Here is a 24,732-nt window from a genome sequence, read left to right as displayed (position 1 = left end):
TTAACTTCATTGACCACTGTTTTCCCAGCACATAAAATAGTGCCTAATCTCAGTCTATTGAATGAATGAATTTTGAATGATAACTTGAGTCACATAGAACTCGACACCACCTAGTCCAAAGCCCTCATTTTACTATTGATAGGTTTAAAAAAAAGAATCCAAAGAAGAGATTGAAAAGCTTGCCTAAGTTTCCACGAGTAGAATCCACACTCTCCTTTATTCCCTTTGGAGGTATATTCTGTAACAGCATCTCTTAACTAATCAAAATGCTTAATAGTAGGAAAAAATTCTGGAATATTTATAAATATTTATAAGTCTATACATATATGTAGTGAGATCATATGTGTACTAAGAAGCTTTTGGTGTTAGGAAAGAGAATTCATTTGATGGCTCTCCTGTTCTAGGAAAGAGAATTCATTTGATGGCTCCCCTGTTCAGCTCTGCAGTGGGACTTGCTGGAGAGATCACATACTTTGGAGTCAGACTTATTTTATAGTCTTAGGCAAATTATTTAACCTCTGTGAACTTTGGTTTTCTCAGCTATAAATTACTGACAGTTATTTTACAGGACTATTAGAGGGATTCGTAAGAGTAATATAATATGCAAAGCACCAGCACTGGAACTGACATGTATTGAATGTGCAAAAAGATTGGTTCTCTTTCCCCTCCAAATAAGTAATGGCCTAGAAAAATTAACAAACAAAAAGTTCCAAGCTAAAGCATTCACATTACAAAAGATGTATGCATCCTTACCAAAATGAGACATAACTAAGTATCATGCTTCATAGGAATTATCATACATGAAGAGTTCTTTTACAGAGTTGACATCTAATTCCTTTACTTCATAAGTAGGCACACTAAAATGTGGAAGGGAATTATTCTCATTCTTTTGTTAGCCTGTGTATTATATCCAATTATGAATGACTTTACTAAATTCTCAGGTGCATATTCCATTCATATCTTTTTATTATTAGATTTCTGTTTCGTTTATGTGGTAGATTCCCTTACTAGTAACAGCCTAGAGTTTTTGTGTCTTCTACCTGATCTCACCTCTTAACTTTTAAGTTTCTGCTCACTATTTGTGCTTTGACTAGCTGGAGAACATCTGACTTCACTTTCTACGAATGGTGCTTATCAAGGTATTACTAGAACTTTTGAGTCCTGTATTTGGCAGTGCTTTTTCTTTAATCAGTCTTTTGTCCACTTAGATGTTGCCTACAATGGCTTTTCCAAACCGCCTTTGTTATCATCAAGCTCCTAATCCCTCTCATCTTATAACTATTGGTATTTTATTCCTCTAACTTTACCAAAGAGAGAAAAATCATCATGCATGAATTCTTTTTCCACCTTCTTCAGTTCTGTGAAGGAAACATTGCTCTGTGAGGCCAGCTCTCTATCAGTGCTCAGGATTCTTTTGCTGCCCTCCTGTAGGATACCTCCTCTGCTCTCCCCCATCATCATCTTCAGTCTTACCCTTTGCAGTTTTATATTATAAATCATTTGTATTTCAATGAGAGGTGCTTGGATCCTTAGTATGAGATTGAATTTATTGGTCATAGGTTGGATGGGACCATTGTCTACGAGATGGCCCTGTAAGGGCTTGCTACAACCCTCATCTGAACAAAGCAAGAAGTTGGTCAAGCTTGGTTTTCTTCACTTTTCTCTCTCAGCCATAGCTGAACAGGTCAGTGATTAGTCCTGGGCCCAAAAGCAGCCAGCCATTTTACAGGCCTCGAGGAACCTGTGAAACCAACAGGTATGAGAGTTTTGCCCAGCACAGGCTTTCCATCCTTCATGGTTACTTCCTGACCCAGTCAGAATTTCTGTTAGTGCTGCGAGAATGAATCAGGCACAGTGTAAACAGGAAGAGTTGGTAGGATAGCAGAGTCCCAAAAGAAGCTGTGAATTAAAAAGCCTTAAAGTAGAGAGACAGTGGTGAAATGAAGATAGGAGAAGAAACTAACAGAAACTTCCTAAGCTGTTGGAGGCAGAGAGACCGAGTGATAGCTTGACCAGCTGTGCCATTGAATCATTAGAGCTGATCTCAGACTGTGGTAGCTTCATCTTGTGTCCTGAACTGTGAGGCCGGATGCCCCCATTTATCTTTATGATAAATTCATCACCTCAAGTAACCAAAGGATGACTGTCAACCTGGATAAGCGTCATACATTTGACTGACTGTATAATCTCAAGCCATTTTTCTTCCCTAATTGGCTTTCCCTCTGCATCTTTCTACTCCTATCTCGTTAAGGATAGTGCTTGGCTATCAGTGCTGTCTACTCTTCCAACATATTTATGTCTCCTGTGTCTACAAAATAGTTAACAGTCTCAGGACTAAAAGTTTTGCTTATTCCTTTCTTTTCATGCTGCTGCGTTTCTCAGTTCTGTGTTTTCAACAATGATCTGAAATTTAAATTAGCAACTTGCTTTCTTTTTTGTCTTTTAAAGCAGAAACTGACTCTTTGTGCCAAATGTAATCATTTACTTAATGCAGTTATTTAGCAATCTCTCTGGTTTTTAAGAATTTGGGGTTGTCTTTGTCAAATTCTCTTACAAGTTTTGATCAATTATTTATATTTGGGAATTTCTGGTTTTCCTAACCTTGTAGTGAGAGGTGTATTTTAAAGCAAAATAGACGTGTTGCCAAAGGCTGTGACCAATTTGCATCCCTTGGGATATATACCCGATGTTTGCAAATGCATTTGCTTGTTTTTGCCTGGAAATGCAGACTGACCTGGCAGCTTTCTGGCCTTCTATTTATACCCTTACTCTTGCTCTCAGCCAGAATTTACTGTGTCAGGTTAGTGGTGCTGAAAGATTCTCAAAATGTGAGTCTACTGTCTGGGGAAACACATTCAAGTAAGAGGCTACTCTAGCAAATGGGAAACAGACCAAATGCTTTTAAAATTGCAATTTTATTCTGTTTTTCTTCCATCCATTCCATGGATAGTATTTGAATATCACATGCTAGGCACTGAACTAGGTACTAGGGAAATAGAAATTAAAATACAGTCCCTCGTTTCATTTACCATGGAGGCTAGGAGGTACAAAGTTTAGCTTGTGAAGGGTACGTGCTGTGGAGGTGCCAGTGTAAGTGTCACATGCAGGCAGTTCAGTATGGCTGGTGATATTTGTAGACAAGGGTTGGAAGATAACACTAGCAGATGATTTTGTGAAGTTAAGGGATTTGAATTTTATCCTCAAAGATTGAGACTGCCTAGCTCAGTTCTGGCATGTCGTAATTACTTGGCAAATACCAAACTCAGGGACCACATTCTTCACTTGAGTACTTAGTGAACAGCTCCAGTCTGAGAATTAAGGTTTTTAATTAAAAATTTTTGTCCATGTTAAATCTATGCTAGAATTTTTGTGTCATAAAAAAAATGACATGGCACAAATCTGTATCTAAGAGTATTGTAAAATTAAGTTGACTTCAGTTTCTTTGTCCATGTTTGGATGATAGAGTCAGTTTATAATTATTGATATTTGCAAAATTGCATCTCTCTCTCTTTTTTTTTTTAAATTACAGAATAGCCCAGCTCATCTGCACTATGATGAGGACCATGGGTTCTGAAGTTAGGCAGAGCTGGGATACTTCACAGCATGTGTATGGCCTTGGGCAAGTTCCTTACACTCCCTAAGCCTCACCTGTAAAATGAGGTGTGGAGCTGCTGCTGCTGGAGCCTAAAGTGGTTCTTGTGAGTATAAAATTAGAAAATGTCCGTGTACTGGGCATAGTCCTGGCCCACCAACCTCCTGTGCAATAAAACATCAATTTATTTGTCCTCAAACTAAATCCAGCATTGAGCACTTACTGAAAAGATTATTGAGAATATAGTATGTTATGTTTGGAAGAGCCTGTCTTCCCTAGAGTGACACAAAATCCCAGGGGGGATTCACCTAGTACTTGGAAAATACAGAACTGGCCCAGTCCTTATTCTCTGGTGGTAGCTGTTCCTCCATTTTGATGCTCCTGCCTGGCCAATGTGTCCTGTGTTTATTGGGCATGTATGCTCTAGCTAGCTCAGAGATGCTCCCCACAGAGGTCCTCCCCGACCCTGACCCCAGGCTAAGCCTCAAGGTCCTCATCTCTGCTTCAGGGTTTCTGTTATTAGTGCCCATCTCCTTCCACAGATGCCCCACAGCTGTGGGCCATTGCACATCTGCAGCCTGTCTTGGGAATGTGCCCCTCTTCCAGTAATCCACACCCCCTCATTTTCCACTAGATCCTCTGAATCCATGAGACTGCTGAGCCAAAGCCTGGTTGAGTTGTTGTCCTGCGAGCCTTGAGAACTACTGTTTTCTGTTCAGAAGTTCCAAAGATAATGATACCCTTGCAGGGAGGGACTTGAACTCAAAATAGATTTGTGAGACTGTGTTCTTAGAATAGTGGAGGGAGGAGAAGGCAATGGCAGTCCACTCCATTACTCTTGCCTGGAAAATCCCATGGACGGAGGAGCCTGGTAGGCTGCAGCCCATGGGGTCGCACAGAGTCGGACACAACTGAAGTGACTTAGCAGCAGCAGCAGCAGCAGCAGCATGCAGTTACAAGCATAATGTAGATGGATCCTAAACTACATATCATGTGTAATACATAAATGAGATTGTGCTTACATAAAGAAATGATCCTCTTAAGTGTAGAATTAATGGACTTTTTAAATATGCAGATGACACCACCCTTATGGCAGAAAGTGAAGAGGAACTCAAAAGCCTCTTGATTGATGAGAGTAAAAGAGGAGAGTGAAAAAGTTGGCTTAAAGCTCAACATTCAGAAAACTAAGATCATGGCATCTGGTCCCATCACTTCATGGGAAATAGATGGGGAAACAGTGTCAGACTTTTATTTTTTGGGCTCCAAAATCACTGCAGATGGTGATTGCAGCCATGAAATTAAAAGACGCTTACTCCTTGGAAGGAAGGTTATGACCAACCTAGATAGCATATTGAAAAGCAGAGACATTACTTTGCCAACAAAGGTCCGTCTAGTCAAGGCTATGGTTTTTCCAGTGGTCATGTTTGGATATGAAAGTTGGGCTGTGAAGAAAGCTGAGCGCCGAAGAATTGATGCTTTTGAACTGTGGTGTTGGAGAAGACTCTTGAGAGTCCCTTGGAGTGCAAGGAGATCCAACCAGTCCATTCTAAAGGAGATCAGTCCTGGGTGTTCATTGGAAGGACTGATGCTAAAGCTGAAACTCCAAAACTTTGGCCACCTCAAGTGAAGAGTTGACTCACTGGAAAAGACTCTAATGCTGGGAGGGATTGGGGGCAGGATGAGAAGGGGACTACAGAGGATGAGATGGCTGGATGGCATCACCGACTCAATGGACATGAGTTTGGGTGAGCTCCGGGAGTTGGTGATGGACAGGGAGGCCTGGCATGCTGCAATTCATGGGGTCACAAAGAGTCGGACACGACTGAGCGACTGAACTTTCTGTGTTGGTCCTTGTATTTAAGACTGTAAATGTCATCGGCTTTTGCACAGTTAATGTCTCTATTAGACTCTTTAAAAAAGTATCTTCTATGGTTAATAAAATGTAAAGACTGCAAAAAAAAAAAAAGAACAGTGGAGGGGAAGACATCACTCTTTTTTTTTTTTTAAGTCTTTTCCAGCATCAGATATTCCAAAGAATCCTGCCACTTAAGAAAAGTGTTTAGTTTGGTACCTGACATACAGTCATGTCACAATAACTGTTAAATATTAGCATTATTATTTTTATTAGCATCCTTTTCAGGTAATAAGCAAAGATTCAATGATCTCCATAAATTAATTATCCAATTGGAAAATGAGCTAGAAAAATTGAAGCTGTCTAGAAAAAAGTCTAAATTGTTAAAGAGATGAAAAGTCAGACTTTGGGAGAAAGCACTTGGACTCAATATGGAAATGAAAAAAAAAAATAGAAGGTCACATTTGTCTTTGGGCATGTGATGGCTTACAGTGAAGTCCCTAATCTGCTCTTCATTCATCTCAGAATTTAAAGCAACAGGTAGCACTTGGATTGTATTGTGGGACTTTAGTTTGTTATACACACACAAAGTATGAAACAAAAAGCGTCTTATTCAACACTGAATGTTACTAGAAACTGGGGCTACCCCAACTCTAGAGACACTTCAGCCAGTTATGGGCTTCACCTGCTTGGAAATAGGAACTGGTTTAATTGGTGCATTGAATCCTCCTCCTCTTATCAGTGTAGAACGATACCATGTAGAGTACATTGTCATTCAGTAGCTGATCCAGAAAATCGTATTTTCTCATCTGCAATGGAAGATTTTTTCATCTCAGTTGAATATGAAGGAGATGTGGCATAGGAGGAAGGTCTTGCTCTGAGTATCAGGAACCTAGATTTTTATCTTTCCTTTTAGGCTGATTTCCTTGGTGACCTATAGTAGCCATTTACTCTCTATCTGAATAAAGATGGGACAGAATTAAAATAACTTGGTCTGTTCCCATTGAACTTTACCATTCTGAGACTTTTTTCTTTACATTTTCTCTCTCTACTCCTAATTGTTTAGTTTGCCCTTACTTTTTCTATCTTCTTTAAGCATCTTATTAAAAGATTAAGTAGGCACATGATTCTGCCATCATAATAGAGTGTAACATCTTTGTGTGTGTAGGTTATAAGAAACAAAGTCTTTCTTTTATATCTTCCCAAACATCTAATGTAGATCTTTGAACATAAGCTTCTCACTGCTGCTGCTGCTAAGTCACTTCAGTCGTGTTCAATTCTGTGCGACCCCATAGACGGCAGCCCACCAGGCTCCCCCGTCCCTGGGATTCTCCAGGCAAGAACACTGGAGTGGGTTGCCATTTCCTTCTCCAATGCGTGAAAGTGAAGTCGCTCAGTCGTGTCCAACTCTTAGCGACCCCATGGACTGCAGCCTATCAGGCTCCTCCATCCATGGGATTTTCCAGGCAAGAGTACTGGAGTGGTGTGCCATTGCCTTCTCTGAAGCTTCTCACTGAGGGGAAGATAAAGAGGGAGTAGCAGAGGGAGACCATAAGGTTTACTTAAGAGTGTGGTGTCTTCATGAGCGTCTCAAGCTTGGCTATTAGAATGACGTGGACCCTTAGGAAAACTGATATATTTGTTCCACTCCCAGAGATTCTGAGAAGAGGATTTTTTAACTCTGCCCACTATTACCAGTTACTCTTGGGGAACCAGAATTGTGATTATTAAAATGTTGGTCTTCATTCTCAGAAACATTTAGACAGTGTTGAAGACATTGCCAGTGGATTCATGATTTCAGAGGCTAGAAGAAATGTGTTTGCTATGTTGACAACTGAAAATTTTGTGCCCTACATAATGTACCATTGTTTTCTCTTTTTTATTTATTAGTTTCCTGGCGCTTCTCATACCTGGAGACCCTGTTGATCCTCGTTAGCTGCTGACAGCACCTGTGAGTAATATTGCTCCTGCCTCAGGGCTTAAAGATTGTTGATATGTTCAAACAGAATATGTCAGCTGAGTGTTGTCGGTGATGTTTAGCCTGTCTCTGCTTCCCAGAGTGCTCATCTGTGGTACAGAGGTACAGCAGGTCTTTTAGGTACTTTGTTTCAAGAGGATATTTAAAGAGGAAAGCACAGTAATTTGTTGCAGACATTGAACTGATCTAAACTACTCATCAAATCTAATCTTTAAATCAGCATGAGGATTACCTTCCTTACTTTGTCACAGATTCTTTAGGGTCAGGTAGGCCCCAGGAGTTGCCTCCATCTCAGTTGATAAAAGATTGAATAATCTAGATCTGCCATTGAAAAGTGTGGTTCAGGGCATTTAGGAGATTACCAAGACTCTTTCATGGATCTGTAAGACAATGGATCTTTCATGAATGAGTGAAAGATCCATCCAAGTGTAATATGGATCAATGTATTTTAATGTAGCAGCATAAAATATGTAAAATGTGGTTTCAGATTCCACCCAGTGATGTTACCTTTAAATAATCTATGTACACTTGAACTTGTATTCTGCTATTGTTTGGTAGTGAAAAGTGAAAGTTGCTCAGTCGTGTCCAACTCTTGGCGACCCCATGAACCATACCGTCCATGGAATTCTCCAGGCCAAAATACTGGAGTGGGTAGCCTTTCCCTTCTTCAGGGGATCTTCCCAACCCAGGGATCGAACCCAGGTCTCCCACATTGCAGACAGATTCTATACCAGCTGAGCCGAGAGTGCGTGATAAATATTAGGTCAAATTGGTTGATTGTGTTGTTCAAGTTTTCTGTTTACTTACAAATTCTCTACTTTCTCTATCAGTGATTGAGGAAGGGATGTTGAAATCGCCAAATGTAATTTTTTTTTTAGTATTGATTTATTCAGCTGTGCCTTCATCATAGCATGCAGGGTCTTTAGTTGTGGCATTCAAACTCTTAGGTACAGTATGTGGGATCTAGTTCTCTGACAAGAGATTGAACTCAGGTCCTCTTCATTGTTAGCACCGAGTCTTAGCCATTGGACGGCTAGGGAGGTCCTCCAAATATAATTGTTATTCAAGAGAATAACAGTTCTCTTTTTATTTCTGTCAGTTTTTGCTTCATTTATTTTGATTTTCTCTTATTAGGTACATACATATGTGTTTAGCCTTGTTATGAACTTACAATAAATTGATCTCTTTATCATTATGAAATGACCCTCTTTATCCCTATTCTCTGTTCTGAGATCTACTTTGTTTGATATTAATATATAGCCACTTTGGCTTTCTTTTGGTTAATATTAGCATGGCATATATTATCATATCCTTTTACTTTCAGCCAGTTTGTATTTTCATTTTTAAAGTGAGTTTTTTTGCATTTGGGATGTATTTGGGTCTTGCTTTATTATCCAGTCTCCTAATCTCTCTTTTAAAAAATTTTTAATTTATTTTCAACTGTGTTGGGTATTTGTTGCTGCATGGACTTCTTTCTAGTTGTGGCGAGCAGCGGCCTCTCTCTAGTTGTGCTTTGCAAGCTTCTCACTGTGGTGGCTTCTCTTGTTGCTGAGCACAGGTTCTAGGGTGTGTGAGCTTCAGTAGTTGGAGCGTGAGGGCTCAGAAGTTCTGGTTCCCAGACTCCAGAGCACAGACTCAGTAGTTGTGGCGCACAGGCTTAGTTGCTCCACAGCAAGTGGGATATTTCCAAATCAAGGATCAAACCCATGTCTGCTACACTGGCAGGTGGATTCTTTTACCACTGAGCTACCAGAGAAGCCCTATCTCTGTCTTTTAATTGGGAAGTTTAGACCATCTACATTAAATGTTATTATTGATATGGTTGGATTTAAGTCTGCCATGTTGACATTTGTTTTCTATTTGTTCCATCAATTTCTTGTTTTATGTTTTTTCTGCCTGCTTTTGGGTTGAGCATTTTTTATGATACTTTTTATCATTTTTGTTGGCTTTTAGCTATTTATTTTGTTTCAGTGGTTGCCTTAGGGTTTGTAATATACATCTTAAACTTACCATATTCTACTTTCAATTGGTGTTATATCACTTCACATATAGCAGAATTCTATAATAATATACTTTCATTTCTTCCCTCTGAAAATTCGTGTTGTGTCATACATTTTGTTTCCATATGTTATAAATTCCACAGTACATTGTAGTTGTTTTTACTTTGAATAATTGGCTGTTTTTTAAATGTATTTAAACAATATAAAAAATATTTATATTTATTGACATAATTACCAGTTCTGATCTGTTTTATCCCTTTGTGTAAATCTAGATTTCCTATCCCTTGAAGGATTTCCTTTAGTATTTATTTAGTGTAAATCTGCTGGTGACAGATTCCTTTAGCTTTTGTATGTCTGAAATAGTCTTTATTTTGCCTTTGTTTTCGGACAACTAGTTTTAAGCAGTTTGTTTTTGAAGTGACTTGGTTTGGCTTTGTTTGTGTTTCCTGTTCTTGGAACTGATTAAGATTCTTAGATCTAATGGGCTTATTAATTTTATCAAATTTGATTTCAATAAAATCTTGGCCATTAGTTCTTAAAATTGTTTTCTGCCCCTCATCTGCTTTAGGGATTCCAAATACATGTATATGAGTCTACTTAGAGTTTTCCCAAGTATCACTGGTGTTCTGTTCACTTTTTTTCAGCTTTTTGTCTCTGTGTTTCATTTTGTATGGTTTCAATCATGATAGCAAGTTTACTGATCTTTTCTTTCTCCACATCTAATCTGCCATTATATATTTTTTCCTGTTTCTTAGATGATTCATGCAGGATGGTAAATCTGATTGCTGTTTTTCCCATCTATTTTGGAAGCAGAAATCCCATCCATTCTCTAGAAGCCACATATTAAAGAGATTTGCAAAGATTCAAAACAATTCTACACTTTAAGCTATTTTTTGTTTGTTATGGAAAATGTTTTTTATAAAAATATTTAGATTAACATGTAATTGATTTATTATCATGACCTTGAAATAAATTAACAAATAAGTGTTTAAACTTTTTCTGTTTTAATTTTGAACGTGGTAAATAATGATAGATACAAGCCATGCAAGCAAAAAGTTTTTGAATTTGTCAGTAATTTTTAAGAGTGTAAGGGCTTCCTTAGTAGCTCGGTTGGTAAAGAATCCGCCTGCAATGCAGGAGACCCCAGTTCGATTCGTGGATTGGGAAGATCTGCTGGAGAAGGGATAGGCTACCCACTCCAGTATTCTTGGGCTTCCCTGGTGGCTCAACTGGTAAAGAATCCGCCTGCAATTCGAGGGACCTGGGTTCGATCCCTGGGTTGGGAAGATCCCCTGGAGGAGGGAAAGGCTACCCACTCCAGATTCTGGCCTGGAGAATTTTATGGACTGTGTAGTCCATGAGGTCATAAAGAGTCGGACACGACAGAGGGACTTTCACTTCAAGAGTGTAAAGTGATTCTGAGACAAAAATAATCTGAGAACATGTGATCTACATGTCTGAAGTAGTTAGTGGATTGCTTGAACCTACAAGTTGGGTAACCCTGGTGCTGAGGAGGGCATGGGTATAAACATGAGAAGACCTGTAAGCAGATAGAACAACAACAAACAAAAGTTAAGTCATGTAGCTCCCAAGAGACTCAGGGTAATATAGATTTTTCACTTTTCAGCTGCTGTATAGACATTTGTAAGGCCCACTTATCCCTCCTGCCCTTAGGATTTTTGAGACAGTACTAAAACTAAATTCCATCTTTTTTTTTTTCCCCCTTTAAGGAGGAAAAAGAAACAGGAAGGGAAAATAAAACACTATGGTAGACTTAAAAGGGAGACATTTTGAGAGGGTCCTTTTGGAGTCCAGAAATTACATTGCTATGACAAAGGATCTTACTGTTCACAATGCTTATGGGGAGGCCATCAGATTGCACGTCTGAGGTGTAGAAAAGGAATCTCTAGTTTTGTGACTCTGTGGTTATTTTCAGTATGCTGGTAGTTGATTGGCACACACTGGAGAATGAGGACCTTCCCTCACCTTACTGTCCAATCTGGGCAACATCTCTCTGGGACTTATTATAGTTTATCTGCAGTTACAAAGTTGGAGTCAGAAGCCTTTCTAGGTCTTCGTCTAAGTTACAGAAACCTGCATCAAACTAGCTTAAGCACAAAAGAGCATTTATTAACTCATGTAACTGGGAAACCAGGCTGAGCTAGAGCTGGCTTGGATCACTATGGCACTATCACTGCCATAGTGGCTTCACTCTAAGTTCTCTTCCCTCTTCTTATCTCTTCCCATTTTCTGCCCATTCCCTCTACTTACCTCTGTTTACTTTGTTCTCCATTCAGCCACAGAATAGCCATCAGAAGCTCTAAGCTCATATGGACCTTTGAGCTCATGAGCTCAGAGATAGAAACAAAGATGTACTCTCAGCAGTCACAAACCAGTCCTTTGGAGACTCTTTCATTGACTGGACTTGGGCCACATGCCTGTCTGCAACCAATGACCTTAGACAAAGCTAAGGAGAACCTCGGTTATCCAGACTGGGTCATATGCCCACTCCTTTGGCAGGGAGTGGTGGATCAATTGGTATTGGTATCCCATCAGAACTACCTGGAATAAGACAGAGGCAGCTCAGTGACTGAAATGGTGCTGGGCAGACTGCAGCCTGCATCCTGCATCTTCAAAGTGTCGTGAAGTGAAGCAGACTGTGCTTATTAGGTGTTTATGAATTAAAAAGAAATACAATCATGTGGCTATTACAGCACTGTTGAGAATTTGGACTTTTCTTCTGGGTACCCTAATTCTCTTCTTAGGAACAGTTTCCTCTTTGCCTGTTGCTTTTCAGATAGTTCATCTGCATGCTTTAGAAATCATCTTTCCTCTAAAGCCTTTTACTAACTTTTGTTACATCAAAAACAGAGTCAGCTGCACCCAGAGCATTCCTACTCAATGATTTTCCTTCCTGGGCCAACACATTCATGCTTCTTTTCAAATTTAAATCTTTTCTACTTGAATATTTTCTTTAACCCTGGTGTGTAACAGACATGTATAGTCAGAGTTGGTATTAAAAGTGTACAGATCAATAAAAAGGCTAAGAGGATGATCTCTTAATACAGAATCCTCATCAGATTTAATGTTTAGTTGAGTAATCACCTCCAGCCTCTTTGGGAGTGCAAACACACAGAGTGAACACATAGGTGAAGGATTATGCACACTGCCAGAATGTTTATTATATAAGACATTCTGTTTTTTTCTGAAGCGGCAGCCTTTATAAAAAGCTCTCTCTACCAATCCACTTTAGAATCTCATTCCTATGTTTTTAAGCCTAGAAGAATTGAACAAAAATGTAGAGTCTGAATTTGTGCACTCATACAAATAAGATCCACAGGGTCACAAAGAGTTGAACACGAGTGAGTGAACAACAACAAAAAATAGGATTAACAGTGTCATTTTAGTTACGTTTTGGAATTTAGCTTATCTCCTACGTGTTATATTTAGATTGGTACTATCACAATGAAAAGGCAACACGCCAGGTGGTTATTACATTCTAGAATATTCAAGCAAAGAAATTTGCATTTGGAATTAAATATAAGGCCTTGATCTTTCACAAGATCCAGCCAAACTCACAGTTCAATAAGAGACAAGAATCTGGCATTCACTTGTGTTTAAATGGGTGGGTTGCTGGAAGAAATGCTACAAAAAGTTATTGGAAATTGTCTCTGAAGACGAAAATATGTGTGATATTAATTTCTTTACTGTCCAAGTGTTTTTGCAATGAGCACATATCACTTTCACATTAAAAAATACTATAGATATAAAGAACAAGTAAAGGCTATTAATTCATATCTTTGATATAGCAAGGGGGGTCAACCACTGTCACTTGCATTTTAATGGAGACTCAAAGACAAGTAGAAAAGTGGGATAGCTTTATAGTGGAAAAAAGGGAAGGCCTTGGCTGTGCTGTGACTGGAAGCTGTTTGCATGAGGAAGCCATAGGTGGTCTAAGCTAAGCTAAGGTCACTTCAGTCGTGTCTGACTCTGTGCGACCCCATAGACAGCAGCCGACCAGGCTCCCCCGTCCCTGGGATTCTCCAGGCAAGAACACTGGAGCGGGTTGCCATTTCCTTCTGCAGTGCATGAAAGTGGAAAGTGAAAGTGAAGTCGTTCAGTCGTGTCTGACTCTTAGTGACCCCATGGATTGCAGCCTACCAGGCTCCTCTGCCCATGGGATTTTCCAGGCAAGAGTACCAGAGTAGGGTGCCATTGCCTTCTCCAATAGGTGGTCTAACTAGAAGCCTAAAACAGGGTATTTTATGGTGTATGTATTTGGCTTTCTCTGACTGGTCCTAAATTGGAAGTGAGGATACAAATTAGCAAAGCTAACAGTTGTTAGTCAAGTCCTTGTCAGTTTGAGCAAGTTATTATAAAAGTTATTGTTTGGCTTCTTGGATTATTATTAGAGATAGCAATCCAGTCTCCTGCGAGGAGACTTCCAGGGCTGATTATTGTATACAGTATAAGACGGTTGGTTTCCTGGGCAAATTGCTGCAAGTTATGGGTCAGAGTTCTGTTTTTATACCCAGTTTGGTAATTGTCTCTTTGTATATTCAGTCTCTCACCAGGTGGCCCTGACTGCTCTTCTCACTGACTGCCTTTTCTCTTTCATCCATTATTAGTTCACACTGAGTCTGTCAATATCAGGTCCTCAAATAGCTAAAATAAGTTTTACAAAGGCATGTTTTAGATTGGTGTGATATGGTGATTTATAATAAGAAACGTATGTTTGGTCTTCATCCAGCACATAGGTCTATAAAAAAGAATTATTTACTTGGTTGTGCTATTTATTTTTTTAGTTGTGGCACACAGGATCCTTTAGTTGGGGCATGTGGATCTAGTTCCCTGACCAGGGATCAAACTGGGGCCCCTATGTTTGGCACATGGAGTCCTACAACTTTATAGGGAAGTCCCATAGCACATAGCTCTTAAACCTTTGGAGTTTCTTAGGTATTGAGAGCCACTGGGGAAACAGTGGCTGACTTAATTTTGGGGGGCTCCAAGATCACTGCAGATGATGATTGCAGCCATGAAATTAAAAGACGTTTACTCCTTGGAAGGAAAGTTTTAACCAACCTAGCAGCATATTAAAAAGCAGAGACATTACTTTGTCAACAAAGGTCCGTCTAGTCAAGGCTATGGTTTTTCCAGTAGTCATGTATGAATGTGAGAGTTGGACTATAAAGAAAGCTGAGTGCAGAAAAATTGATGCTTTTGAACTGTGGTGTTGGAGAAGACTCTTGAGAGTCCCTTGGACTGCAAGGAGATCCAACCAGTCAATCCTAAAGGAGATCAGTCCTGGGTGTTCATTGGAAGGACTGTTGTTGAAGCTGAAACTCCAATACTTTGGCCACCTGATGCGAAGAGCTGACTGATTTGAAAAGACCCTGATGTTGGGAAAGATTGAGGGCAGGAGGAGACGGGGACGATAGAGGATGAGATGGTTGGATGGCATCACTGACTCAATGGACATGGGTTTGGGTGGATTCCAGGAGTTGGTGATAGACAGGGAGGCCTGGTGTGCTGCGGTTCATGGGGTCGCAGAGTCGGACCCAACTGAGTGACTAAATTGAACTGAACTGAGAACCATAAGGGTATCTTTGCTATGTTAATGAGATGACTTTTTTATTTTAACAAAAATAATTGTTAAAAATTGCATCTGTGCTGAATTGTGAAAGTTCTTAGAATACACCAAATTATGTTTAAGCAGGATACACCTACTGAATGAGACCCACTGACCCACGACACTCAGGAAACTGGCTTGAACCCCATTCTGGGCACTCTGATTCTGCCCTAATTCTGGGGAGTCCCAGTGTGGTCTGGCATGTGTACCCACCTCAGGACCCTTTGTTGTGCCATTAGGGCTGCAGGAGAGCTGTCTGACAAGCACCATAAGGCCTCTTAGGACAACCCATAGGAAGTTTTGGAGCTTAAGTTCAGGTCTCCAGTTGCCAAGATTTATGACTGTGTTGCAAAAAAGAGACATTTCCCCCAACTTCTGAGAGTAAGCTCCAGAGTGGAGAGGGAGCATATATATCCCTTTCAGTGGGGAGGGAGAGACATAGGCACACTGCCCTGAGAGCAGGCCTTCACTCCCAGGCCCTCTCTTCAAGCATTACCTGGTTTACACTCACAACGTATCAGCAAGACCACTGGCTCATCTCTTCTGAGTAAGCTCAGGTGTCTGCCCCCACACACAAACCCGTTGGTGAAGAGTGCAGTGTCATCGTGTCAAATCTCTGACCCAGTCTCTGGGAACTGCTCCTTCTGACTCACAGACCACTTGTTAAAGAACAAAGTCACGATTAGAAGCCTCAGAGATACCTGACCACCATCTGGTAGCTCCAGGCCCAGGTTAAGACTGAGAATGGGTCTTCAAGGTGGTAGGTTTGATGTGAGTCCTGGCTCTCAGCCAGCAGCGGTGAGATCTTGAGGCAGAACTTGCCCCTCAGATGATTTTCTCATGTTGAAATAGTTGGATAGTTTATTTTAGAAAGCTTACCAGAAATAAGATGGGGTGAAATGTTGGCAATAGAAATTGCTTAATAAGTGATAGTTCTCATTAATGCCAAATCATATTTACAAAATAAATTCAGTCCCCGTCTGGCAGTTTTTATCAGACTCAAAACCCCATTCTTTAAGTTTCCCATCGAATCTGTTAGTAAAACCAGAAACTATCTGTTGCTCATCTCTAAACCAACTATAAATTGTCTTTATTATGCTTCAGTTAACATTGCACAACCTGAAACAGCTTCAGTTCAGTTCAGTCACTCAGTCGTGTCCGACTCTTTGTGACCCCATGAATCACAGCACGCCAGGCCTCCCTGTCCATCACCAACTCCTGGAGTTCACTCAGACTCATGTCCATTGAGTCGGTGATGCCATACAGCCATCTCATCCTCTGTAGTCCCCTTCTCATCCTGCCCCCAATCCCTCCCAGCATCGGGGTCTTTTCCAATGAGTCAACTCTTCGCATGAGGTGGCCAAAGTATTGGTGTTTCAGCTTCAGCATCAGTCCTTCCAAAAAACACCCAGGGCTGATCTGTAGAATGGACTGGTTGGATCTCCTTGCAGTCCAAGGGACTCTTAGGAGTCTTCTCCAACACCACAGTTCAAAAGCATCAATTCTTCGGCGCTCAGCTTTCTTCACCGTCCAACTCTCACATCCATACATGACTACTGGAAAAACCATAGCCTTGACTAGACAGACCTTTGTTGGCAAAGTAATGTCTCTGCTTTTGAATATGCTATCTAGATTGGTCATAACTTTCCTTCCAAGGAATAAGGGGCTCTTAATTTAATGGCTGCAGTCACCATCTGCAGTGATTTTGGAGCCCCCAAAAATAAAGTCTGACACTGTTTCCACTGTTTCCCCATCTATTCGCCATGAAGTGATGGGACCAGATGCCATGATCTTCGTTTTTTGAATGTTGAGCTTTAAGCCAACTTTTTCACTCTCCTCTTTCACTTTCATCAAGAGGCTTTTTAGTTCCTCTTCACTTTCTGTCATAAGGGTGGTATCATCTGCATATCTGAGTTTATTGATATTTCTTCCGGCAATCTTGATTCCAGCTTGTGCTTCTTCCAGCCCAGCATTTCTCATGATGTACTCTGCATATAAGTGAAATATGCAGGGTGACAATATACGGCCTTGACGAACTCCTTTTCCTCTTTGGAACCAGTCTGTTGTTCCATGTCCAGTTCTAACTGTTGCTTCCTGACCTGCATACAAATTTCTCAAGAGGCAGGTCAGGTGGTCTGGTATTCCCATCTCTTTCAGAATTTTCCACAGTTTATTGTGATCCACACAGTCAAAGGCTTTGGCATAGTCAATAAAGCAGAAATAGATGTTTTTCTGGAATTCTCTTGCTTTTTCAATGATCCAGCAGATGTTGGCAGTTTGATCTCTAGTTCCTCTGCCTTTGCTAAAACCAGCTTGAACATCTGGAAGTTCACGGCTCACATATTGCTGAAGCCTGGCTTGGAGAATTTTGAGCATTACTTTACTAGCGTGTGAGATGAGTGCTTCCATCTTTCAGATTCCCAGGATGACCTTTGTCAGCTTTGGGAGGCTTAGGCCTGTTATTCATAGGAAGTGCTATTAACAGGGCAGACTGTCATTGCTAGTGTTCAAAATGTATCAGATTTTTGGGGGTTTGTTTGTTTTAATGAGAAAAGAGAAAGCAACTCTACTGAGTCTACTAATTCTATAATGGAAGTTCTCACTTTTTTGTATATTCTTATGTATATAAGTTAATTTTGATATTTTACTTTTCTCTCTTAATAAAACTGTCATTGACAAAGTAACTGGTCACCAAATCAGTGTGTTTCTCTAATAGGGTAAAACATGTAAGATATGATAGAAGTCTATGAGCATCTGGTCTTACTAAATATAATGTGGCCCTCAGTGGATTGGAGCAAAGAAAGCATAACCTTTGCAGTTTTCATTACTTCATATACATTATGTATATTCTTATTTTCCACATGCAAATGTTAGGATAAGGAAATGGCTACATTCTTTTTTTTCCAAAATCATAAGTCACCCAGTAATTTCTTCTTAGCAATCTGATGTTCAGTGTTTTATTGAATCTAAGATGTCATCTATTATAAAATATATCATTATTCTGTGTATTACTAGAAAAAGCACTGTCATAGATTGAGAGATGTTAAATGTGAAAATGTGAGTCTTGAAATCAGTCGAAGATGGTACAGCCTTCTATGTTTTTACATCCTTTGTGTCTGTTTGCTCACAGTAATACTTAAAGACATTAGTTGACGAGTTTGAGAGAATCAATCACAATTAAAATATATGTTCCACTTTATACAACACAAATACAGCATTTCACTGCTGGATGCCCTAATCATAACATTTTAAGTACTAATGAAATGAAGCTAGTTTATATTTTTTGAATTGATTAAATAATACAAGGGCTCAGTCATCAGGCAGATCGAGACAGGCATCACTGGGAGGACTGGCTGGGTCTTACAGTGTTCAAAGGGTTTGTAAACGGAAATGCCATTTTGTTGTTCCTTCTGTCTTGCGCACTGTTCCTAACAAATCCTTGGGATAATACCAGATTCCCCCCATCCCTGCCTTTTAAAGAACCAGTTATAGAAGAGCTTCAGATTTTGGCTAATACTATCAGCTCACCCCAGGCAGTTATGATACTTCCCTCAAGAGTATAACAGGCAGAATTATTTCAGCAAGAGACTTTGCTAGCAGAATGCTAAGAAAAAGCTCAGCAAGGAGAATGGTAGATGGAAAATGTCAGGAGAGAAATTGATTTCTATTTTGAGGATAGTAAAAGCATTACATTTTAATGCATTCAAGTTTGGACTGATTCATAGCCAGTGACCATGCAGGTTAAAGCCAGAGGGTGCACACTCCCACTGAGAGGTAGGGCATTCACACTCTGCCTTTCAGCAGTCAGAGGACAGGAGGTAGGGGCTTGATCTTTGGAAGCCTCAGTTTCCTCATCTCTGCTATTGGACTTAAGGATATGCACACCCGTTTTAGTCTTTGATGCTGTGATCTAGCCAGAGGTCATCGTTGAGCCCCAAAAGCAGGCCCGGGGTCAACCTCCCTGTGAAAGGAGGTTAGGACTGAGTAATGGTCATGGTACCAAGGACTTTAGGCATCAGATTGGCCCATAGGAGCTGAGATTCTGGGTTCCTGGACCATTCAGACTGAGATTGTTGTTTTGTCTAACTCCCTGATCTCTGTCAAGGTCAGGTCTGTACTCAGCTCAGGAAAGCGGGAGATAAGGGCCAAGCATAGTGGTGACCATCAGGGCACTGCTGAATAAGGCAGAAAGCAAGGACCTGAAGCATTGTCAGGTCTCCTGGCAGCTTAGAAAACTCCTCTGAAAGAGTTGGCCTACCTGGTAGATAGTAGGTCTGACCATCTGCCTTTTTACCCTTGTCCCTTCTGTCTATAAACCCTTCCCAATGCCCCAGGCATGCAATTAAATACTATTTTTAAAATCAGGTTTTATCTCAGCATCTTATAGGTTACCTCTGCTCCCACAGAGGTGCAGGAAACTCAGCTAACACACTAGTTACACCCCACTTGATAGGGGGCAGCCTAGGGCGCTGAGATGCACAGGGCAGCTGTTTTGTTGGCCCTGCTAGGAGGTTTCAAGATACAGTGCTTATCTCTTAAGTCTCTGAGATTTTTGTTGACGTTTTCCCACAGTATAGAGAGTTCCCTCTATCACAGTGCTGGGGTAAGATGGATTTCTTTCTTTCTTTTATTTTAAACCATGCTTATTCAGGCTCTGGGGAATATAGTTCTGGCACTTCAGAGAAGGTGCCCATTTGATTCTGAATAAGGCATTTTTCTCTGCAGTTAGAGACTTTGGCTCAAGCAAAACCTTTTCCGAGAAACCATAAGCCCCTATTCTGGTATTTCAACATCTCATTCCTCATCCTGCCACCAGTCCTCACTAGGGTTCATACAGTCCTAGAAATTGAATGGCACCATGAAACAGCCAAACTCATTCTTCCACTTTACAGGCTTAAGAAAATGAATTTAAAAACACACCCCAAAAACTTCTAGTGGAGCTTTACACCTAATATACATGAAGGACCTTTTCCAGAAGGATTAATAACTAGAAGCCACAAATAAAGCACTGAAATAAAATCCCCCCCTTTGAATTATGTATGGAGAAGGCAATGGCACCCCACTCTGGTACTCTTGCCTGGAAAATCCCATGGACACAGGAGCCTGGAAGGCTGCGGTCCATGGGGTCGCTGAGGGTCGGACACGACTGAGTGACTTCACTTTCACTTTTCACTTTCATGCAATGGAGAAGGAAATGGCAACCCACTCCAGTGTTCTTGCCTGGAGAATCCCAGGGACGGGGGAGCCTGGTGGGCTGCCGTCTATGGGGTCGCACAGAATCGGACACTACTGAAGCGACTTAGCTTTGAATTATGTATAAGCAAAGTAGATTAGTAAAATCCAAGTGTACTTTAAGAATAGAGATTTGTGGTTTGCTGGGACTGGGGTTTATTTCATTATTGAAAAGTGAGGGGAAAAACAAGTAATAAAATCAGTTGTACTTATTAATAGTATTGATGACAAATGTGCTTCACATTTTTGATGCTCATCTCTCTAATCCATCAGTATGTTGTCTGAGCTGCTCCTGGGTTTAAATTGTCATTAAGAGGAGAGTTGGGCTTCCCAGTGGCCCAGTGGTAAGGAATCTGCCTGCCAACGCAGGAGATGCAAGATGCGGGTTAAGTCTCTGGGTCAGGAACGTCCCCTGGAGAAGAAAATGGCAATCCACTCCAGTATTCTTGCCTGGAAAATTCCATAGATATAGGAGCCTGTTGGGCTACAGTCCATGGGGTTGCAAAGAGCTGGATATGACTGAGCACAGGCACAAAGACAAAACAGGCAAAAGTTATAGAATTTCCCTGGTAGCCCAGTGGTTAAGAATTTGCCTGCCAATGCAGGTGACGCAGGTTTGATCCCTGGTCTGGGAAGACCCCACATGCTGCAGAGCAACTAAGCCTGTGCGCCACAACTGCTGAGCCCACAGGCCACAACTGCTGAAGCCTGTGCGCCTTAGACCCTGTGCTCTGCAACAAGAGAAGCAACCACAATGAGAAGCCTGAACCTGAGCACCACAACTAGAGTAGCCCCTGCTCTCCACAGCTGAAGAAAGCCCACATGTTGCAGTGAAGACCCAGCATAGCCAAAAATCAATCAATCATTTTTTTTTTTTTAAGAGGTATTTCATTTGATGGGGTTGATTGTCTCTTGAGCTGAGGAGATGGAACATGAAGGTCTAATTTTTCTTTATTCTATTTGTTCATTCATTCATTTGTTCATCATGAAGTCCCTTCACTGCCTGGTACTGAGGAAGGACATTAACACAAAAACAGCTCCTACTCTTCAGGGCCTTCAGTATTTAAGAATCATGCCTCTTGTCATATGTTTTCTTCATCAGATGACTATGGGAGATGTTTAACTAGTGGTTCTGTTTGAATTTCAAAGGAAAGTCACTGCTTCCTGTCACAGTAATCAGGGATAAATCCATGGAGAACAGTGGTTTGAACTGGGTTTTCAAGGATAAGTGAGATTTTGACAGGTGGAAATGGATAGGACAGAGGCACTTCAGGGAGTGGGGAGAATGGGCTAAGTGTCGGGGAGATTCCAGTAGTATTTATTCAGGAAGAGAGTCCTTTGGAATAAGATGAGAAGAGTAGTGTGGGAGGCCCTTGAATAAAGAACAGAGTTATTCTGAAGAAGTTTGGGGCACGGAAGCCCTAGTTTCTTTTCTATCCTTGAAACTTCCTGTAGGAATTGTTCTCTGCATTTCAGTTGATGAGCTCAGTTCATGAAAATCTAGGGGGCTTGCTGTTGGATCCTCGCCCTTCCACGTTTGCTGCTGTTGATAAACTCAGGAAACTTCCACTGTCAGAGTGGAGTCAGAGGAGGCAGAGTGACCCTGGCGGGAGGCTTCCTGTGCAGAGAGGCTTCCTGCATGGTTGAGGTCTGACCACCCGGTAACAGTAGTGCTGCTCGTCCATGTGGGCCGACAGTGGAAGAGAAGCCACGTGTAGTTGGATGGAGACACCCCAGATCTTTCTGTGAAGTGAAGGAGTTGAACTTGCTCCTCCCTGGGATGACTTCTTTTCATGCTTTAGTCTCCCCTAAACTGTCATTCTGTCATTTGGTGGGCAGTCCCTGCCTCATTTGGCATGGGTTTTGCAGGTCTCCAGGCTATGGTTTGCTGAGCTCATTTGCTAATATATATATTTAAAAAAAAAGAAATTCTTTTTTGTTTCTCTGGATTGCTTGAATTTTTTAAAGTTGAGTAGTTGTTTAAACAGCAAGGTTTAAAATCTCGAGTCATCTTAGAGTCTGTGATTTCAGCTCCCTAGCCTCATTCCAGATGTTGATCATTGAATCTGCTATCATGTTGGATAATTAAAGGGATGTGGACATTAGGGAGAGAGCAGGTGGGGAGTAACATGTGACAGGCTTGATGAGTCTTATGTAGTTCAACTAAGGTGAGCACAGGATGTTGTTAAAACTCTTTAAGTTCTGGTACTCTGTCTCTGTGCATAGATACTCTAACATTTCAGAGGTTTTGCTGCCCTTTGAAAGTTGTCAAATTCATAACCCAACTATGAGCATTAGCTTGTTTTATCTCAGAATACCTTTATAGAATTAGCCTATTTCATCCAAGGAAACACAGCTAAGAAGATTTTACATGTGCTCTAGGCCACTCACAGATAAGGAGTAGTGCCTGATCAGAATCTCTTGGTTTGCTCTTAACCCTTACACTGTCTTACCTCCCCCGGAGAAGTGTGCAATGACACCTTCTAACTTTGTGTCTGAGGGTTTCTTTTCCTGATTTAGCAGAACCAAGTCTGTAGAAACTACTTAACCTCTGAAGGTTTGGCTTACTATGAATTTTCAGCAAAGGAAGGACTTGGGCAGGGTAGCAAGTAAGGGAAGATGATAAGAGAGGAAACACTAACCTTTTTCTATTCTTGTGTATTATGAAATTTGAACAACTCTTTGAATTTATTTTCTTACATTTTTTTTTCTGATTTAAAAATATAAAGAAGAAAATGAAAATCATCCATTATCCCTCAATCAGGAAGAAACACTATAAATATTTTTTGTGTGCTTTGTTATTTCTGTGCATATACATATGTATGTATGTAAACAGACTGGGGCTTTAAGTACTGAGCCACTTTGCTTTCGATGGCGAGGTTGCACAGTTAAATTCAGAATAAAATTTAAAATAAAAAGCATTTTTGTTAATAGCTATCTGTGCCATTGGTGCTTCCCAGGTGGCACAGTGGTAAAGAATCTGCCTGCCATTGCAGGAGACATGGGTTTGATCCCTGGGTCAGGAAGATCCCCTGGAGAAGCAAATGGCAACCTCCTCCAGTATTCTTGCCTGGGAAATCCCATGGACAGAGGAGCCTGATGGGCTACAATCCACAGGGTCACAAAGAGTTGGACACGGCTGAGCACGCTCATGCCCACATACACATACCTGCGCCATGTTTGATGTTTCATTCTTTCTTGTACCACAGGGAAAGATCTTTTCTTTTGCCAGGTCTTGCTGACGTATCCCCTGCCTTATCTGTTACAGTCTGTCTATGCCCATTGCTATTTCCATGTACAAGTCTTTTTACCTTTCTTCTTTTCCTTTGCTCCAAAACGGCTCTTATCAAGGTCACCAAAGCTCTGACTGTTGATGACCCTGTGGTGTCCAGTTTATCTATTTGTTTCTTTTTTGCTTGTGCTTTTTGGTACTGTTTTGGTACTAAAGAACCATCATGGTCACAGAGAGTTATGCCTAGGTTCTCTTTTAAGAATTCTGTAGTTTTAGTTCTGGCATTTGGGTATTTCACAAGGCATTTATTAAGGGGGGTATTTTATAGAATTAGAAGAGTTTGAAGAAATGGCCTATAGCTCGGGCTTCCAGGAACAACCCTCTAGACCACATTATAGAACTGTGCTGCCAAGAGCTGCTGTCTTAACCGTGAGCAGGAAGCTGCACCCCTGCAGCTCTAGGGCCTCCCGCACCTCTGCCGTGGTCTACTACCCCTCTTCCTGTGAAGCTCAGAGCTTCATCTCCCCGTTGATAAACTGGGAGTGCTGTCTATCTCCAGGCTGTGTTTAGTACATTTCCAACCAGTGTGGCATGGGCACAGACCAGTGGTTGTGGATGAGGATTGTAAATCACTTGTTAGGACCAACTCATGCCAACCAGCTGAATATCAGCCCTTTTGACAGTATTGAAAGAATTAAATGAGCTTGGCACAGCAATGGCGTGTGGCAAAGGTTCTCCTGATGGTCCTGGGTGCATAGAGCTTGCTAGTTTGACTGACATTACTCAAGGTACCAGTGGTCAGACTGAGGTTGGAATTCTTGGAACACCCACAAGACCTTAGTGAATGCTCTCACAGACATAGAACAGAAACTGGGGATGGTGGGGCAAGAGGCTGGCATCGTGGTCCAGCACTCCTACATCTGGACTGTCCACCTGAGTGCAATGCCTGCACACACGAAAGGGGGCAGAGTGGGGCTTGAGTGGTAAGTCAAGGAGGCGGCTGCTCTGTTTCTCAGCTGTTACTCTAGTGAAACAGGTGGACAAATTTGAGCCTGAGAGGTAAGAGGAGAATAATTTGGAGCATTAGATTTTGGGGTCCCTTCTGCATGATCTTCTGCTTCCCTGATAGCTCAGTTGGTAAAGAATCCACCTGCAATATAGGAACCTGGGTTCGATCCCTGGTTAGGAAGATCCCCTGGAGAACGGAAAGGCTACCC

The 24,732-nt window shown here is 41.1% G+C and overlaps 1 protein-coding gene across 25 annotated transcripts in view; it reads left to right on the top strand.

Moving 5' to 3' along the window:
* Positions 1-24,732, top strand: part of PHTF2 (putative homeodomain transcription factor 2) — a 228,681-nt gene that overhangs the window by 137,874 nt on the left and 66,075 nt on the right. For 24 of the 25 annotated variants that reach the window (XR_009735859.1, XR_009735858.1, XR_009735857.1 and 21 more), the window contains 2 exons: positions 3,530-3,698; positions 7,335-7,395. The gene's annotated coding sequence lies outside the window, so the exon portion shown is untranslated. The remainder of the gene's footprint in view (positions 1-3,529; positions 3,699-7,334; positions 7,396-24,732) is intronic. The other variant, XR_009735847.1, reaches the window with a different exon arrangement.

The sequence above is a fragment of the Bos javanicus genome, chromosome 4 (genome assembly GCF_032452875.1).
Source record: "Bos javanicus breed banteng chromosome 4, ARS-OSU_banteng_1.0, whole genome shotgun sequence".
Lineage (NCBI taxonomy): Eukaryota > Metazoa > Chordata > Mammalia > Artiodactyla > Bovidae > Bos > Bos javanicus.
The sequence above is the reverse complement of the archived record's forward strand: the minus strand, read 5'-3'. Positions and strand labels throughout refer to the sequence as shown.